Here is a 6882-nt window from a genome sequence, read left to right as displayed (position 1 = left end):
ATTTTTCAAAGCATTTTTTGAAATGCAACTAAACACTTAAAAATATTTTCATTTCCTAAAAATATTTTCACCTGAAAATATTTTACATCCGAAAAATATTTTACACTGAAACAAACGCAACCTTAACTTGTCCCACAAAAGAATTTCCCAAATAGTGCTTTTATGAAGGGTAACCCAAGCACATTGTTTAAAAATTGAAAATTAAGACTTGTGACAAAGAAACTTGCACTATACGCTTCACCAAAAAAAAAAAAAAAAAACAACCTCAAAGCATGTTTTCAATGGAAACACGAGTTTACGCAATAATAACACTGCATTATTGAACCTTTGATGTATCAGAACAATAGCACTATGGCTTGTGAAAATGCAATGAAGCATGTGGCAGTGTAACTCAGGAACTCAACAAAGCTAAAAGCAAAGAATGATAAAGTCTCTATTTGTTTTTAACCTTTAAACCTCAATTGAGATGGTGCAATACAACCTCAAGCACAATCATTTAATCACAACATGCAACTCAAATAAAGTCTTGGAAGAATTTTACTCATGCTTGTACAACCCTCCACTAATATTTTTAATATATCACGCATGTTTTAACCTTTAAACCTCAATTGAGATGGCATAATACAACCTCAAGCACAATCTTTTAATCACTTTTTTAAACCATCATCTATGTTTTAAAATTTGAACATTAAGCCAATGTTTGGATTGCCTAATACAAACTCAAGTCAAAACTTGAAGCATACGATTTGGTCAAAAGCAGCTTCAGATAAGAGCATTGCTGCATTGGTCTCTGGGAAGTGATAGGAATGTGACATAAGTTTCTCTTCACCTAGATCAACAAAATACTCTCCAGTTGATATTAACATAGGCTTTAACACCAAAAGTTAGATTATAACACCAACAATAGTGGCCCTAATAATTCATAGTAGAGTAATTGAACAATCTCCCCCTCCCCTTTTTCTGACATTGACAGAGTATAAAAGAACAAAAAGTGAAACTGAAGCTGCCCACAATCTCATTATATAAATTATGCAACATACTATGCTTCATTGTCAAAATTAGTTAATATTAGTTAAAAAACTTTATAGATCTCCATAATTTTTTTGTTCTCACTACATATTCTTAATGGTTGTCTAACAGAGCAGATTGAAATGCAAATAAATCTCATGTACAATTACTCTCTCAGAGACAATAATTCAACAAGGCGTACCATTTTTCTCCAAGCAAATTTACATGTAAAGTACAATGAGCTATCTCCCATATGTTGATTTGCAATAGCATAATAAGTTCTTCCCAACCATAAAAATAAAAAATAGAATACAATAAAGACATAGCATGTAGTGATTAAGTGTAAGACCAATCAAAATGTAAGGTCTTAACAATCAAGAAGCTGAGATCAATACCTCATTGATAGCTAACATCTGTCCATTGCTCTTCTTAACTTTCTTCAGCTTCCTCAAAAAGTACCTATCAGAACAAAAGAACATAAAAATACGTTAGTCAAAGTCCCTATTTGCTTCTGACAGCAGTGACACAAATGATAAAAATCAATAAGTAGCAGAATATTAAAATCTCTTTAAAATCCAAGAAATGTGATGAGAGCAAAAGAAGACAACTACAAAGGAAACCATTCTGAATCATATTCCTTTTGGTTCTTAATGAAAGAAAAATCAAAATTCTTAAAGTGCAGGTCTATTATACAAATAAGGTTCAAAATAGTGATGTGTTCTGAGCAAAGGGATAACAAGAAATGAAACACAAGCATTTGATTCCATGCATCCCAAAAAGTAAAAACCATGTAAGACTCTCAGGCATAACACACAATGGCCTCTCCTTGTTGGATCAACAACAAAAAAAGAGAATAAGATAAAATTCATTCACTTTATTTCCAATTTCTATTGCAAGAATAATACACAGAGATAAGACTACTCACCAGAACTTCGACTTAGCACGGACCTCATTTGTAGCCCAAAGTTTCATCCTATAAATCTTTGGATGCTCATCGGTTTCAGAAGGCAGACCTCTCCCCACCACCTGGTACTGATGAAACTGCAACCAACCAAACCAATGTCAAGTCAAAACCCCCCACCACAAACTCATCATCATAAAACATCATACCTAAGAGTGTTCCATATTCAAGACCAAAACACAGAACACAAACTGAGCCAAATACAATTATATGGGCAAGCAAATAATTGACTTAAGATCTAATCAGAACCAAACCCATTACGAAAGCTAACAAATTTAACCGTTTGGCAGCCGGGAAAATGCAGGAAGAGCAAAAAAAAAGACAAATTTAGGTCCACACTCCATATCCTAGGTTTTTTCCATTACAAGACAGAAAACCCACATATAGATATGAAACATGCACATATTATAGTTCCATTTGAGGTTGAAAGCGCCGTAAAAAAACATAAACAAAAGACCCAGAATCCAGTTTTTCCTATTTTCTTCCTCAGCTTTCTCGACAACCAAATTCGTCGTTCAAAATTTTAAACAGAAAAGAAAAAAGAAATATGATGAGAATGGGAGTACTGACCCTGAAATTGACCATTTTTGTGTGGAGTGGGATAAAGTTCACGCCTTGGGAACGACCTGAAGAGGCTGAAGAGGAAGAAAGGGTTTGAAGTTTAATGTGGCCTTTTATATCTAAGGAGAAAAAATGATAGTTTTTCTAACAAAACCCTAAGGCCCGTTTGGTGGCTTTGGGTTTTAGAACCAAATAGCTTCTTTTTTTTTCGTTTTTCCTTTTTCTTTTTTAAATTTTAAGGAAAATTATATTGATAACAAAAATTTACAATAATTTCACAGCAGTTTCAATTTGTTAAAGACCTTTCCTCTAAAAAAAAAAAAATTTGTCAAAGACCTCAAACCTAGGCCCACTGCAATCAAATCTTTTTCTTTTTAATTACTCATGTGTTAAGTGATAAGCAAATTAAATGTTGTGAATTTGTGTTGTGATATTAGCTTTAACCTAAATTCAACACATATCCCATCAATAATAAATAAATTCAACACATAAATAGCATTGGATTAGCAAAAAATTTAACATATATATTAAAAAACATAAAGAACATGTAACTCAACGATTGAATTTACAAAATATGTTGTAATGTTAATTTTTTTTAAAGGAAGTTTGTAGCATTAAGCTACAACTAAGTTTGTAACCAAATTTTGTCCAAATCGAATGACAAAGAATGATAGTTTTGACTTGAATTTCACTGTCATTGAAAAGAAAATATTGATTGTGCTCAATTCATCAGTGTAATCATGTATTTGAATTTAATTAAAGAAATTAATGCATAACATCTAAATAACTGTACTTAAGTTTTACATTGACCGAGAAAATGATAGGCATTTTTCTTTTTTGTTCAGGTTAAAAGAGAAAAATCCTCCTTTTAAGAATGTGTGTGTGCGCGCGTGTGCGCGCGTATATAGGGGTATTCACCAAACTACATAAATCACAAAAAATCACATTAAAATTGCCCGCAAAATGACATAATCACACTGCACTGCAAGTAACAATGCACCACATTGCATGATGCAGTATAATTTGCAGTTTTATAATAAGAAAACCACACCAGACCGCACACCCTCTATATATTAATATATTTAATTTTTTAATATAATATTAAATATATTATTAATAGTTTAATAACCCTAGTTTTCAAAAAAAAAAATTTAATAACCCTAGTAAGTGTTAATTAGGAAAGCCAACTCAAAATAAGAAAATTAGCTCAATATTTTAAAACTTGGCCCAAAACAAAGGGAAAACCAGTTTTAGACTAAACAGGAAAAGCCCAAAATTTGAAAAATATACTAGTTTCAAACTGTTCAAACCGTTCAAACCGCATCTTATATACTGTATCATACATGTGACCGCAAAAATGAAATGTAGTGTAGTTATAATTTTGGCTAAACTTTAAACCGCACCGCACCGCATCACACATGTGACCACAAAAATGAGGTGCGGTGTGGTTATGGTTTTGGCTAAACCGCATCGCAAAGTGTAGTGCTAAAAATGGCCCAAAACCCATTGCACCACGAACACCCCTATATATATATATATATATATATTTGTAGGTGCTTTTTGTGTTAACGATTTAAGGCCTGTTCTATGGGGCTAGGGCTCGCTCTATTGTGGGTCGGAGAGTTAGGCCTAACTTACTATTCCCAACATCCAAAATAAAGACAACAAATATCAACAAATACATATATATCATTTCACAAATGTCAATACACATTTATATAGATTTAAGAGGGAATATTTTATGGCAGAAAGGTTAGTTGTAATGAAAAGGGTTAGTCAGTAAAGCATTTATTATATCTAATACAGTAGAATGTAAAAAGATGAGTTCTTCCACAAGAAGCGAACCAAAGAGAGCCCAAACCCCAACTTGGACAACCTTGTTATTGGGCTAAGCCATCAAAGTTGTGCATTTTGGGGAATGGGCCTGGATGGCTACTTGTTGCTTCATTAGGATTTCAAAGAGTGTGTTTGCTATAAGAGGAAGAGAAAAGATAGTCTATTGATGCATGCCTTGTTCTACCGTGTTTACTCTCTTCTCTTTTACTTCACTCTTTCTCTTTTCTCTATTCTTTCTCTTTTAGTTCTCTCTATTTTCTTGCCTTAGTCGCTATCCCCCTTTCCATTTATGGCTACTGTTCCTATTTATACTAGGCTAATCCTATGGGATTTCTCTCTTTTACCCCTATTGCTCAACAACCACTTTTTTCTGCTTTGAACACCTCTTTAGAACTGCTCACTAACTTATTGGCCACTCGACCTCCACTACACCTGGCCATGGCCAATACTTTCTCTCTCTTCCACTACCCATTCCACAACAACTCCTAATTTGTTTGGTTCTGCTGTGAGCCTTTCCCTCTTATTTTGATGGATAAAGTTTTGGGTTTCTCTTTACTTACTTCTCTGACATGCATCAAGACTTCAAGTGATCCCAATCATTTATTACCTATATTTGGGTAAAGATGCTATCCCAGCAAAACATTTCCCAAAAGTGGCCTTGGCTAGATACCGAAAATAGGCCATTTTCCCCCTTCTACCAAACCACACCCTTAGTAAGTCCCTTAACTGTGGGCCCACCTCCCTTACATTGCCTGGGTACAAGTTGGTGGTGCTCCGACCATAATGTGGTCATTCCACTACTTTCTGTTTTTGTTTTCTTTCTTTCCCATGCTATTTCTACCATTGTTGCTTAACTTTGTCTTGTTCTACTCTTGCATTCTCTCTGCCCGTGCTTATTTTGTATGCAGGATGGTATGGGCTTGTTCCTTTTTTGCCTTTTCTTAGACCTATGGGTCTGCTTGCTGCTATTTTCTGCCGAGTAAGCCCGTTAGGCTTTATTTCTCTCTCTTTTCTTTTGTCCTTTTACGGCCCTTTGTTTCTACCATTACTTACTAATCTCTTCTTGCATCCATTTTTGCTAGGTATTGAGCTTTTCTATTGTTGGGCCCTTTTATCAAAAACGGGTATCAACAATATATATAAATATATATATATATATATAAAAACATAACATAAGGGCTTGTTTGGTTCTTGTTTTCTGTTTTATGTTTTCAAAACTTGTTTTCTTATGTGCTTTGAGAAATTACTCTAAAAAAAACAATTTTTAAGTGATTTCTCTCCTCAAAAATGTGTGGGGCGCTTGTTTTCTATTTCAATTATTTACTCTTTAAAAAGCACAAAAAAGTAAAAAACACACGCAGCCCCCTCACAATCGGCAATGCTGCACTGTGCCCAAACCACCAATTGCACAACACAATTAACACATTACATACTAAAAATTAATAAATCAAACAATCAACCACAATTAACCAAAAAAAAAAGGGTGATGGCCTAGAGTTGCTATGGTTGTAGATCAACGATTGGGTTCACGGTGGCTATGGATCAATGTCTCAGGGTGGGTATGGTCTTATAGTGTTGTGTCTCGTGATGGTTGATGGTCTCAGTAGAGAGAGAGAGGTCAAAAAACAGATTTCCATAATGAAAATTAGAGAAAATTTGTGCAAACTATTTTCCAAAAGCAATCAGCCAAATAAAAGCATTTTAGTGGGTCCCCATTTTTTTTGTTTTTAAAAACATAGATTGTTTTAAAATTGAGTTACCAAATAGGCTCTAAGTTTTCTAAAATAAAAAACAACCCCATTGAAAAATAACGATTAATCTCTTAATTCACGTGTAATCAAAATTTTGTTAGTAAGCAGGTTCTTGAGTTTTGGTAGAGAAATTTTACAAGGAGAGTACATAGTTGAGCTGAATTTCAATTTTTTCTCCTTTTCAATATGCATGTTAGATTTTGCAATTATTATTATTTTTTCATAATTTTATTATATAAATTATTTTTATTAGAAGGACTTATAAATTACGAACCCATTTTTCTTTTCATAATCCTATTATATAGTATATAATAACAATTAGACTTAAATATCATAGTTATGCCAAATGAATATTCTATTTAATTTCCAAATGATTGTAACAAATTGAAGTAATTTCCACACAAATAATTATTTAATTGTTTTTATCAACTTTTTAACAAACAAGTTAATTCTATCATGTATTTAACTTCCTTTAAATTTGGGTGCCTATTGCATGGCAATTTGGATCACAACGAACCCATTGAGATGTTGTTGGACTTTACCAACAAGTTGAAATACGTTCCTATAATACCCTAGAGAATATGGTTTAATGTATTTGAAATTAGGATCCTTTTCAACCCATGAAAGCATCTACGTAGTTAAGAGNAAAAAAAAAAAAAAAAACTTGCACTATACGTCATGAACTCCCGTCCACCTCATTAAAAAAAAAAAAAAAATGCAGGCATGCATATATGCAATGCATGATCGTCTTTGACTCTTTGCAAC

At 33.3% G+C, this 6882-nt stretch overlaps 1 non-coding gene across 1 annotated transcript; it reads right to left on the bottom strand.

Moving 5' to 3' along the window:
- Nucleotides 1–1353: 1353 nt before the first annotated feature.
- Nucleotides 1354–2673, bottom strand: LOC112011974 (uncharacterized). Its single transcript, XR_010632325.1, has 3 exons — nt 2540–2673; nt 1934–2049; nt 1354–1467 (listed from the first exon to the last, which is right to left on the bottom strand). It is a non-coding gene; the product is annotated as an uncharacterized LOC112011974 (transcript).
- Nucleotides 2674–6882: the final 4209 nt, after the last annotated feature.

The sequence above is a fragment of the Quercus suber genome, unplaced genomic scaffold, assembly GCF_002906115.3.
Source record: "Quercus suber isolate HL8 unplaced genomic scaffold, Cork oak 2.0 scaffold_279, whole genome shotgun sequence".
In the NCBI taxonomy this organism is placed as follows: Eukaryota; Viridiplantae; Streptophyta; class Magnoliopsida; order Fagales; family Fagaceae; genus Quercus; species Quercus suber.
The sequence above is the reverse complement of the archived record's forward strand: the minus strand, read 5'-3'. Positions and strand labels throughout refer to the sequence as shown.